Below are 12659 nucleotides of genomic sequence, written 5' to 3' on the forward strand. Positions count from 1 at the left end.
TGTGCACTGGAAACAGGTTTGACTTACTACCGACAATGCGAACCAAGCTACTACTGCAGTCGTACAGGGACCGGATAGTCCTTAGCAAAGGACCCCGTACTCCCGGAGCACTCCCCACAGGGTGCCCCGAGGGACATGGTCGAACGCCTTCTCCAGATCCACAAAGCACATGTGGACTGGTTGGGCGAACTCCCATGAATCCTCGAGCACCTGATGGAGGGTGTAGAGCTGGTCCAGTGTGCCACGACCAGGATGAAAACCACACTGCTCCTCCTGAATCAGAGGTTTGACTATCGGTTGAATTCTCCTCTCCAGTACACTGGAATAGACCTTACCGGGGAGTCTGAGGAGTGTGATCCCCCTATAGTTGGAAGAAACCCTCCGATCCCGCTTCTTAAACAGAGGGACAACCACTCCGGTCTGCCAATCCAGAGGCACTGTCCCTGACCGCCACGCGATGTTGCAGAGGTGTGTCAACCAAGACAATCCCACAACATCCAGAGACTTAAGGTACTCAGGACGGATTTCATCCACCCCAGGAGCCGGCCACCGAGGAGCTTACTGACCACCTTGTTGACTTTGGCCTGGGTGATGGATGATTCCGCCTCTGAGTCCCCAGTCTCTGCTTCCTCTTTGGAAGACTTGACGATGGGATTGAGGAGATCCTCGAAGTATTCCTTCCAAAACCTGACAACATCCCCAGTCAGGGTCAACAGCTCCCCACCTGCACCGTAGACAGTGCCGGTGGAGAGCTGCTTACGCCTCCTGTGGCGTCGAACGGTGTGCCAGAATTTCTTTGAGGCCGACCAATAGTCCTCCTACATGGCCTCCCCGAACTCCTCCCAGACCCGAGTTTTTGCCTCTGCGACCGCATGAGCTATAGCACGCTTGGCTTGCCGGTACCTGTCAGCTGCCTCCGGGGTCCCACTTACCAACAAAGACAAGTAGGACTCCTTCTTCAGCTTGATGGCATCCCTTACTTCCGGTGTCTACCACCGGGTTCGGGGATTGCCGCCGTGACAGGCACCAGAGACCTTGCGACCACAGCTATGAGTGGCCGCATAAACAATGGAGGTGAATAACATGGTCCTCCATGTCTCCAACCTCCCCCGGGATCTGAGAAAAGCTCTCCCGGAGGTGGGAGTTGAAGACCTCACTGACACAGGGTTCCGCCAGTCATTCCGAGCAGACCCTCATAATACATTTGGGCCTGCCAGATCTGACCGGCTTCCTCCCCTCGAGCGGATCCAACTCACCACCAGGTGGTGATCGGTCGACAGCTCAGCCCCTCTCTTCACCTGAGTGTGCGAGACACGTGGCTGAAGATCAGATGATACAACTACAAAGTCGATCATCGACCTCCAACTAAGGGTGTCCTGGTGCCATGTGCACTTATGGACATGCTTGTGCTCGGACATGGTGTTCGTGATAGACAAACTGTCACTAGCACAGAAGTCCAACAACTGAACACCACTCAGGTTCAGATCAGGGAGGCCTTGCTTCCCAATCACCCCCCTCCAGGTATCACTGTCGCCGCCCATGTGTGCAATGAAATCCCCCAGGAGAACAATGGAGTTCCCAGTCGGAGCACTATCTAGTACCCCTCCCAGGGACTCCAAGAAGGTCAGATACTCTGCACTACCGCTAAGCTCGTAGGCCGAGACATCAGTGAGAGACCTGTTCCCGACCCGAAGGCATCGGGACGCGACCCTTTCGTTCACCGGGGTGAACTCCAACACATGGTGACTGAGCTGGGGAGCAAAAAGCAATGCTACCCCAGCTCTCCGCCTCTCCCTGTGGTCAATGCCAGAAAAGTGGCGCGTCCAGCCCCTCTCCAGGAGTTGGGCACCAGAGCCCAAGCTGTGCATGGAGGTGACCCCGACTATCTCTAGTCGGTATCTCTCAACCTCCCGCACAAGCGCATGCTCCTTCCCCCCCAATGAGGTTACAGTCCACGTCCCAACAGCCAGGGGCTGTGATCGCGGACCGGGCCGCCGGGCCACCCGCCCTCGACTGCAACCAAATCCTTTGTCACCGGTTCTGTTCATTACCTTTATGGACAGAATTTCTAGGCGCAGCCAGGGTGTAGAGGGGGTCCAGTTTGGGAACCACAGAATCTCATCTCTGCTGTTTGCGGACGATGTGGTTCTGTTGGCTTCATCAAATCAGGACCTTCAGCGTGCACTGGGGCAGTTTGCAACCAAGTGTGAAGCGTCCGGGATGAAAATCAGCACCTCCAAATCCGAGGCCATGGTTCTCAACCGGAAAAAAGGTGCCTTGCCCTCTTCAGGTCAGTGGAGTGTCTTTGCCTCAAGTGGAGGAGTTTAAGTATCTCGGGGTCTTGTTCACGACTGAGGGACGGATGGAGCGTGAGATCAACAGACGGATCGGTGCAATGTCTGCAGTGATGCGGTCACTGTATCGGACTGTCGTGGTGAAGAGAGAGCTGAGCAGAGGGGCAAAGCTCTCGATTTACCGATCGATCTATGTTCCAACCCTCACCTATGATCATGAGATTTGGCTCATGACCGAAAGAACGACATCCTGAGTACAAACAGCCGAGATGAGTTTCCTCTGCAGGGTGGCTGGGCACTCCCTTAGAGATAAGGTTTGGAGCTCGGTCGCTCAGGAGGAGCTCGGAGTCGAGCCGCTGCTCCTCCACGTCAAAAGGAGCCAGCTGAGGTGGCTCGGGCATATTTTCCGGATGCCCCTTGGACGCCTTGCTGGAGAGGTGTTCCGGGCACGTCCCATTGGGATAAGGCCCAGGGGAAGACCCAGGACACACTGGAGGGACTACGTCTCTCGGCTGGTTTTGGAATACCTCGGGGTTCCCCCGGAGGAGCTGGGGGAGGTGTGTGTGGATCGGGAGGTCTGGGCAGCTTTGCTTGAGCTGCTGCCTCCGTGACCCAACTCTAGATAAAGCGGAAGAAAATGGATGGATGGATGGATGCCGTTGGTGAACAGGACAGGAGGGTCACCAAAAAAAATTCAACTCCCATCTCTGGATGGAGCTGCACCTTAAACAGACAGAAAAAAAACAGAATCAGGCATCAGAAAGACAAGAAATACTGTATAATTTGCCAGCATTAAACAACAAGAAAAACAGAAGAAATACTAAGGTAATCGCCGGCCACTAGTCCTAAGCTTCACTAAAAGACCCACAATTTATTTAAAGTTGAGGCCGCGGCACATTCCATTTCCTAATAAAATGAATTAAAAGAGTAAAAAGTGTAAAACAAAACTATACCAATATGCTAGCCATACGAAAGGGAAAATAAGTGCGTCTTAAGTCTGGACTTAAAAGTCTCCACAGAATCTGACTGTTTTATTGATACAGGGAGATCATTCCACAGAGCAGGTGCATGATAAGAGAAAGCTCTATGACCTGCAGACTTCTTATTCACCCTAGGGACACAAAGTAGTCCTGCACCCTGAGAACGCAAAGCCCGGGCCAGTACGTAAGGTTTAATTAGGTCAGCTAGGGAGGGAGGTGCCAGTCTGTGAACAATTTTATAGACTAGTAGCAGAACCTTAAAATCTGATATCACTGGGACAGGAAGAAAGTGAAGAGATGCCCAAATGGGTGTAATGTGATCAAACCTTCTGCTTTGTGTCAAAAGTCTGGCTGCAGCATTTTGAACCAATTGGAGAGCCCTAATTCTAGACTGCAGTAAACCAGAAAATAGAACATTGCAGTAGTCCAGTCTATAAGAGATAAACGCATGGATCAGGGTCTCAGTATCAGCCATAGACAGGATGGGATGAATCTTTGCTGTATTTCGCAGGTTGAAGAAAGCAGTCCTCATAATATTTCTAATGTGGAGGTCAAAGGACAATGTAGGATCAAAAATTACCCCAAGATTCCTCACTTTGTCACCGTGTTGTATGACACACGAGCTAGGCTAAGCGTTAGCTGTCAAATTGATGCTGATGTCTCACTGGACCAACAACCATAATTTCAGTCTTATCAGGTTTTAAAAGTAGGAAGTTTCTTGACAGCATATCCCTCTATGATTTTTATGGACATGTCTACGGAAGCAGGCCACAGTCTCAACTTGTTGAATTTCCCTCAATGGCAGATAAACTGCTCTATCACCATAGTGGATTTTCTGCACTAATTTCCCCGCTAAGCTAATGGATTCCACACACACTTTTGTCATAAGCCTTGCAGGATTTCTAATCACCTGCTCCGTGGCCTGCTATCACCTGTTCCGTGGCCTGCTAACACAATTTCAAAAAAAATTGCACAGTTCTGCTATTTCTGCTTTATAAATTCCTTTTTGGTGGCATTTAGGGCAATAACGGCTCTTGGGTAAAAGCTTTTCCTCAGTCTGTCTGTCCATGCTTTTATTGCCCCATAACGCCTCCCTGAGGGTAAAGCCTGGGTCCCACCGAATAATGAAGGATGAATAATGAGCCACGCAGCATGTTTTCTTTACTATGAGAGGGTTTCTTCAACTATCATGGGAGAATGGTGGCTCTGAGTGGCTCTTAGAGGCATTATCGTCAGTTAACGAGGCTCCTCTCTGAGCGTGGCGCTAATTTTAAGAAGTTCAAAATTTAGCTACAATGTGGGGCAATTTGTGTACGAGGTTTGAGAGGCATGTGCGTGGTGCTTAAGAGGCTGCTAAAAGCCCATTATCCGTGTGCCTGGCAACTACGCAGGACCTGAGAGGCTATTTTTGGAGCAGCTGCCCTCTTGCGCACACAATTCCACCTGCTCTGTGCGCTGGACGCTGTATATAAAATAATTATTTTGTAGCAGATTAATCATTTTCTGCCAAATCTTGGATGCTGAAAACACCTGTAATCACTTCTGGAATCATAGAGGACTGTTTCATCTGGAAGCTTTTTTCTTCTCTTTCCTGCTCCATGTGGAATCTATTTTGAACAGCTTAAGGTAACTATTTTTAATGCTTTTATAGCTTGATAAAACAGTTCCTAGCTGTAAAACTATGTCTATACTTAATATCTTGTTAATGGATCACATGAGCTCCGCTGTGTGTGCGCACTGAGACAGTGACTCATCACACTCCAAACGAGCATTTAGGCAGAGCGCCAGCTCACAAAAGAGAGATTTTTCAGTCAATATTGGACAAACACAAAGTTAAAATTTGGATGACTGTGTGAAAGTGGATGTGTGTTTAAAGCTGCAGAAGAACCCTGTGGGGGGGGGGTGCTGTCGGGGCTGCGTTCCGCTCCCCTTTTGGTTTGCTGTGCTGCCCGGTGGCTGCGGGGGCTGCCTTTCCTGGCCCTCGTGTCCTTCTGCTGCCCCTTTTTGCCTGGCTCCCCCGGGGCCCTGCGTCCTGGACCCACTTCCGTCGTCGCTTGTGGCTGGCCGCTTGGCTTCTGACGTGCCGGAGTGGTCCGTGTCATATGGTAAGGTTCTGTACTCTTGTCTTGGCCCAACACACCAGCCACAGTAGTGATCAGATATTTAGCTGTGATCTGGGTCTCTGTGTGTGGATGGTCGCGTGTTTGTGGCCGTCACCACCAATCGGGTTTTGATCCATGTAATTAAAGTGGCCACCTCATTCTGTATGCAGAATGGCCCCATGCACAAAAGAGGGATTTTGCAGAAATAAACGGATGAACACAAAGTTAAACGTGGGATCACAGTGTAAAAATGATTGTGTTTAAAGCCAGGGAAAAAAAAAAGCCAGCAAGCCACGGATGGAAAGGAAGCCAGTGAGAAGGAGCACAGAGGCGGCTGTCCATGAATGGACAGCAGCACATGCACAAAAGAGCAATTTTGCAGAAATAAATGGACAAACATAAAGTTAAAAGTGGGGTCTACAGTGTGTGTGTTTAAAGCCGCAGAAGAAATAAAGCCAGCAAGCCGCGGAGCCAGCGAGGAGCACAGAGGTGGCTGTCCAGGAACCCTTTGATCGGTTCTAGCTGGTCTGGTGCATTACAGGTGGACGGCAGCCTGGCGCACAACCACGGGTCTGTAGTGGAGTGTCTATTTTTGGACTGCATTTAAAAAAATGTGACATCTTTAAATTCTGCTGTGAATTGAAAACCCACACTTTAAAGGGACCAGGTGTGGGAGGGCTGGAGGTTTGGACCAAACCCATGCCTAAATGTGTGCCAACATGGCGCTATCAGGATCCTACATGGCTTAGCATGGCTGATGCGAGCCATTCGAGGCTCTAATGGCAGGTTGGTTGTGGCTCACACGAGGCTGCTACGTGGCACATGCAGGGTACAGAGAGGTACATAGAGGCACCTTCATAGCGGATATGTGATAGATAAAAACATGGGTCAGTCTTCGAATAATCGCTGACACACCCATGCGTGACTCATTATTCATAGCTTATTATTCAGTGGGACCCAGGCTTAACAATCTGAAATGGTGGTGTCCGGGGTGGGAGGAGTCTCTGCTGATGTTGTGAGCTCTCCTAAGGCAGCGGGAGTTGTAGATGTCTTCCAGAGAAAGGAGGAGCAGCCGATCAGTTTCTGGGCCATGCTAATGACTCTCTGGAGTGCCTTCCTCTCCACAGCAGTGCAGCAGCACTGACTCAACCGAGCACCGGTAGAAGATTAGATTAGATTAGATTAGATTAGATTTATTGGTCCCCGTGGGGAAATTTGTCTTTGCTGACCGTACAATACATTGTACATAACAGACGAACAACGCAGTAGACACAACAGCACATCACAGGACAGAAAGCAACAATATCACAGTAGCACATCACAAGATACACAGCGCAGACTTCTACAGTAACGCTGACAGCAACAGTGACAAGCAACAGTACAATGGCAGACCGACTGGTCGGCGGGGCTTGGTGTTGAAGGCCGCTATAGCTGCAGGGATCAGGCTCCTCCCAAGGCGAGCCCTCCAAAACTTGATGCTTCTATATTTGCGCCCTGAAGGAAGTGGAGTGATGAATTGGTACAGTGAGTGAGTGGTGTCTTGTACTATGGAGTTTGCTATGCAAATAATGGACCTGTTGTTCTGTGAGGTTGGGTGTGGGGGGTCCGATAATTTTAGCAGCTGTGTTTGTGATGCGTGTGAGTTTGACCTGGTATGTGACAGAAAGCATGGTAAAGAAACACGAGGAACAGTACAGAATGATGGGTTGAATTATGTTTTGATAAAGTAACAACAGCAGGTGGGGTGCAACGTGTAGTCCTTTGAGTTTGCGGATAGCTGACAGTCTTTGTTGGCTTCTTTTTTGAATGTTCGTGATGTGCTGATCAAAGGTGAGTTTATTGTCCAGAGTTATTCCTAAGTATTTGAAAGTGTCCACTGCCTCAACTGTTTGTGTGTTTATGATGGTGGGGAGCTGGGGTGAAGGGGGGCTGACCAGAAGTTGCTTTGTTTTATTGACATTTATTTGAAGATGGTTGTCCATGCACCATTTGGTTGCTCCCTTGATGACTCTCCTGATGACGTGAATGACTCATTACCATGAACAAAAGACTGAAACTCCTTTGACCTGAGTACCCCATTGTAAACAGGGGATAAAGCGTGTCTCAGACCCCCTCCCCGGTTAAGGCTGGGTTTCAAACGTTTCACAAAGAATGCCTCCTTGACCCCTCTCTCAAACCATTTCTTCTCTCTGGCTAATATTTTAACTTCCTTGTCCTCAAACATGTGGTTAGTGTCTTTAAGGTGGAGATGAACTGCAGACTGAGGTCCACTGGCGCCCTCTCTGCGGTGCTGGTATAGTCTTTTGTGTAAAGGTTGCTTAGTCTCACCTATGTAGTATAGAATACACTACATTGCTCTGTTTGTAACTAGGGATCATGTCCTTAGGGTGAACTAATTTCTGTCTCAAGGTGTTAATCGGTTTAAAGTAAACTGGGATTTTGTGCTGTCTGAAGATCCTCTGTAGTTTTTCCCCTACTCCTGCTAAATAAGGGAGATACACTCCTCTTCTTCTTGTCTCCTGTCTATCTGGTCTCTTTATTCTCTGGGACATTCTTCTTCTTACTTATAAGGTTTTGAATAATCAGGTCCCATCTTATCTTAGGGACCTCATAGTACCATATTACCCCATTAGAGCGCTTCGTTCTCAGACTGCGGGCTTACTTGTAGTTCCTAGGGTTTGTAAGAGTAGAATGGGAGGCAGAGCCTTCAGCTTTCAGGCTCCTCTCCTGTGGAACCAGCTCCCAATTCAGATCAGGGAGACAGATACCCTCTCTACTTTTAAGATTAGGCTTAAAACTTTCCTTTTCGCTAAGGCTTATAGTTAGGGCTGGATCGGGTGACCCTGGACCATCCCTTGGGTATGCTGCTTTAGATGTAGATTGTGGGGGGGTTCCCATGATGCACTGTTTCTTTCTCTTTTTGCTCCGTATGCATCACTCTGCATTTAATCATTAGTGATCGATCTCTGCCCCCCTTCACGGCATGTCTTTTTCCTGGTTTTTTCCCTCAGCCCCAACCAGTCTCAGCAGAAGACTGCCCCTCCCTGAGCCTGGTTCTGCTGGAGGTTTCTTCCTGTTAAAAGGGAGTTTTTCCTTCCCACTGTTGCCAAGTGCTTGCTCATAGGGGGTTGTTTTGACCGTTGGGGTTTTTCATAATTATTGTATGGCCTTGCCTTACAATATGAGGCGCCTTGGGGCAACTGTTTGTTGTGATTTGGCGCTATATAAGAAAAAAGTTGATTGATTGATGGGACGTCTGCACTTTGTCCAGGGACCATCGTGGGTACCCACATACTGTGAGGGCTTTCCGGACACGTTGTTGTTCTTTAGCCCTTCCCTCTGCAGTTGTGGGCACCTGTAGGGCTCTGTGTTGAAGCGTCCTGATCACCCCGAGCTTGTGGTGGGGGGGGGGGGGGGGGTGGTTTGAGCCAAAGAGCAGATATTGGTCAGTGTGAGTTGGTTTTCTGTAAACCCCTGTCTGGAGCTGCCTGTTCTCTCCAATCGTAACATCACAGCCAAGAAGGCTAAATGGTTGTTTCTGGCATCCTCACATGTGAACTTGATGTTGGCGTCCACCGAGTTGATGTGTTCTGTAAAGTCTTCAACTTCCTGTTGCTTGATTTTAACCCATGTGTCATCAACATATAACCAGTGACTGGGAGAGATGCCCGTGAAAGACGTCAAGGCTGTCTTCTCCACTCGCTCCATGTACAGATTGGCCACAATGGGTGATACCGGAGACCCCAACGCACAACCATGAATCTGCCTGTAGTAATTCCCCCTAAACAGGAAATATGTGGTGTTGAGACAGATCTCCAAGAGTTGGCAGATGTGATCTGGTGTGAGTTTGGTCCTTTCAAGTAGAGACACATCCTCCAGCAGTCTCTGCCTCACAGCTGAGACGGCCTCAGTGGTGGGGATGCAGGTGAACAACGATGTCACATCAAATGACACCATAGTTTCATCTGCCTCCAGCTGTAGGTCCTTGATCTTGTTCACAAAATCTTGTGTGTTCTCCACATGGTGGTCTGAGTTACCCACTAGAGGAGCCAAAATCCACTTGAGGTGCCAAATTGTACGTGATGGAATCTGTGCTATATACAATAAGCCTGAGTGGCACGTCCTGTTTGTGGACTTTGGGCAGTCCATAGATGCACGGAGTGGCGTCCCCAGGGTACAGTCTGTAGTATGTCTGCCTGTCGATGAGTCCCTCTTTCTCCAGGTTTTGGAGGTAGCTAATGATTTTCTTCTTATAGCCACTCGTGGGGTCTCTCTTCAGACGTTCGTATGTATTGGAGTCACTGAGCAAGTTGTTGATCTTGGCCTCGTAGTCCAATGTGTTCAGGACCACCGTGCATCTGCCTTTATCCGCTGGCAGGATAAGGATGCTTTGGTCCTTCTGCAGTGCTGACAAAGCTTTCCGTTCTTCTCCTGTGATGTTGGACGGAGGAGGCTTAGCACTGTTCATCACTGCTGTGACTCTTAGTCGGAGGTTCCCAGCTTCCGACTCTGACAAACTGTTATGTTTAATGGCTGACTCTACTGCAGTGATGTAATCTACTGTCGGTATATGTTTAGGGGTCACTGAGAAATTTAGTCCTTTAGCGAGCACATCCTTTTCTTTCTGTGTAAGAACCCTGTTGGAGAGATTCTTTACCCAATTTTCCCTGTTGTCACTAATTTGTCTGGGTGTATCTTTAAAAATACTCCCACTGAAATTACGCCTTTTCTGCATTAAAAGGTTGTGAAACTTCCTGATTTGCCACTCTTTACTTTTTAAATGCTCAGCCATTTGAATTTTAACTATGAACTTTGTGATCTTATTATGGGCCTCTTCCCCCACTAAAGTTTCTAACATTTTGTGCAGACTATCCAGATTATTTTGGAGGTCTAATATTTTAAAATGAAGACCCAAAATCCTCCTAAGGTAACTGTGCTGGATCTTTTCTGCTGTGTGACCTGCTTCTAGTGCCTTTTGCTTCATGCATTTGGGAATAACATTGTTTTGTTTGCATCTCAGGTTAAATCTTAAGTGGTGTCTAAAGTTAGCTATCTTTTTAGCAGTCTTTTCCAGCTTACGTACCAGTGCCAGGGCCTCATGCCCACAGTTGGTCGCAATGTTTCTGTGTAGGCTCTCAGTTGTCCAGGTGGTTTCCATAGTAGAGAAGCTTGAATCTTCGACTGGACTGGGTTGCTTGACGCGAGGACGTTTCGCTTCAAGCATCCTGATCACCCCGAGCTTGTGTTCAAGGGGTGGTTTGAGCCAAAGAGCAGATATTGGTCAGTGTGAGTTCTTTGTGAAATGTTTGAAACCCAGGGGGTCTGAGACACGCTTTATCCCCTGTTTACAATGGGGTACTCAGGTCAAAGGAGTTTCAGTCTTTTGTTCATGGTAATGAGTCTGTTGTGTGGGCCGCTGAAGAGGAGGTACTGCTGGCCCACCACCACTAGAGGGCGCCCTCCCTGGAGTGCGGGCTCCAGGCACCGGAGGGCGCTGCCGCCTTACAGGAGCTGCCAGGATGACAGCTGTCACCCATCACTGGAGACAGCTGATCCCAATCAACAAGGAGGTATATCAGCAGGACGGCATCTCCACCTCATTTGCCGAGATATCGCCTTACCAAAGAGGTAACAATCTCAGCCTACACATACGTGTGACTTTAATTGTATTCTTGTTGATTATCTGTAGGACAGCTGACTACCAGACAGCATTTGGATAAGTACTCACCTTCCTACACTTCTTGATTGTTGTTGACGAGAGGTGGAGGTGGACTCTCCACCCTCCGTGTTTCTGGGTGCAGCCGCATCCACACCTGACTGTTTCTGTTTCTTGCCAGCAGTACCGGATCCGACGAGCGGAGGCAGTGGCCACCTGGGAATTCGGGACTTGGCGGCTCCAGTATTCCCGGGGTTCGGTGGCAGAGGAAATCGGGTTGGTTCCGGTTCGACTTGGACAGACATCTCCTATCGTCGAGCCTGCCCACACGACACCATTGTAATTAAACTCAGTCTCAATATTGTAATCCGTTGTATTTGTTGTGCCTGTTTCACAACAGTAAAAACAGTGTTATTTGACTCCTCCATTGTCCGTTCATTTGCGCCCCCTGTTGTGGGTCCGTGTTCCTACACTTTCACAACAGAGTCATTCACGTCATCAGGAGAGTCATCAAGGGAGCAATCAAGAAAGGCATCCATCCCATCATTAGGAGGGACAGCTGCCCTGTCATTAGGATAGTGCTAACTAGAACACAATAGTTGCTAATCAGAGCTATTGTTTAGTCACTAGCCTATAGCAGTCTGCCTCTCAATAGGAGGGGTCTGGTTAGGTTTAAAACTCCAGCTTTTGTTGGCTTCTGTTCATTCGTCTCTACAAGAGTCAAACAGAAGTCAGACTTCCAGAGCAAGAATTTTAGCTGAGGAAGCTTCTGCGATTTGAAGCGAAACGTCCTCGCGTCAAGCAACCCAGTCCAGTCGAAGATTCAAGCTTCTCTATTACTGCTTGTAGTCTGTCTGTATGGAAGTTGTGGGTGAGGTGGATTATACGGTGGGGGGATGTTGAGATGATGAAGCTTCTGGATCAGCAGGTGTTTCTGTAGGGAGTTGAAGGTGGAGCTGAAGTCTACAAATAGTATCCTGGCAAAGTTGCCTGGAGAGTCCAGATGCTGGAGGAGTAGGTGCAGCAGGCAGGCCACAACATCCTCTGTACCTCTTTTTGCCTTATAGGCAAATTGGAGGGAGTCCAGGTGTGGGGTGACAAGTGGAAGAATGATGTTCAGCAGCAGTTTCTCCAGGCATTTCATGATTATGGATGTTGGGGCTATGGGGTGGTAATGATTAAGTTCAGTGGATCTAGGTTTTTTGGTACTGGGATTATAGTGGCAGTTTTCCATAGTGTGGGTATTGTGGCAGTCCGATAAGATTGGCAGAAAAGTGAGTGCAGAATTGGGGAGTGCTCCATGGCACAAGTCTTAAGCACCCTGGCTGGGTTGCCATCAGGCCGTGGGTCCTTGCCAGGCTTGCAGCGGCTCAGCTGCCGTCGTACCTCCTCCTCTGTGAAGGGGGCTAGTTCTTCAGGGTCTGGTGGTGGGAGGGTTCTCAGCAAGGCCTGACACTCAGATGAGAAGTCCTGGTTGTCAAAACCGGTGTAGAATGTGTTCAGGTCTTTGGTGAGGGTTTCTGAATCACTGACTGTACATGTGGATTTGGGTTCACATCCTGTCAGGGTTTTCACCTTCTGGAAAGCTTGCTTGGTGTTTATATTACTGAATTCCAATTCAAGTTTG

The sequence above is a fragment of the Thalassophryne amazonica genome, chromosome 3 (genome assembly GCF_902500255.1).
Source record: "Thalassophryne amazonica chromosome 3, fThaAma1.1, whole genome shotgun sequence".
In the NCBI taxonomy this organism is placed as follows: domain Eukaryota; kingdom Metazoa; phylum Chordata; class Actinopteri; order Batrachoidiformes; family Batrachoididae; genus Thalassophryne; species Thalassophryne amazonica.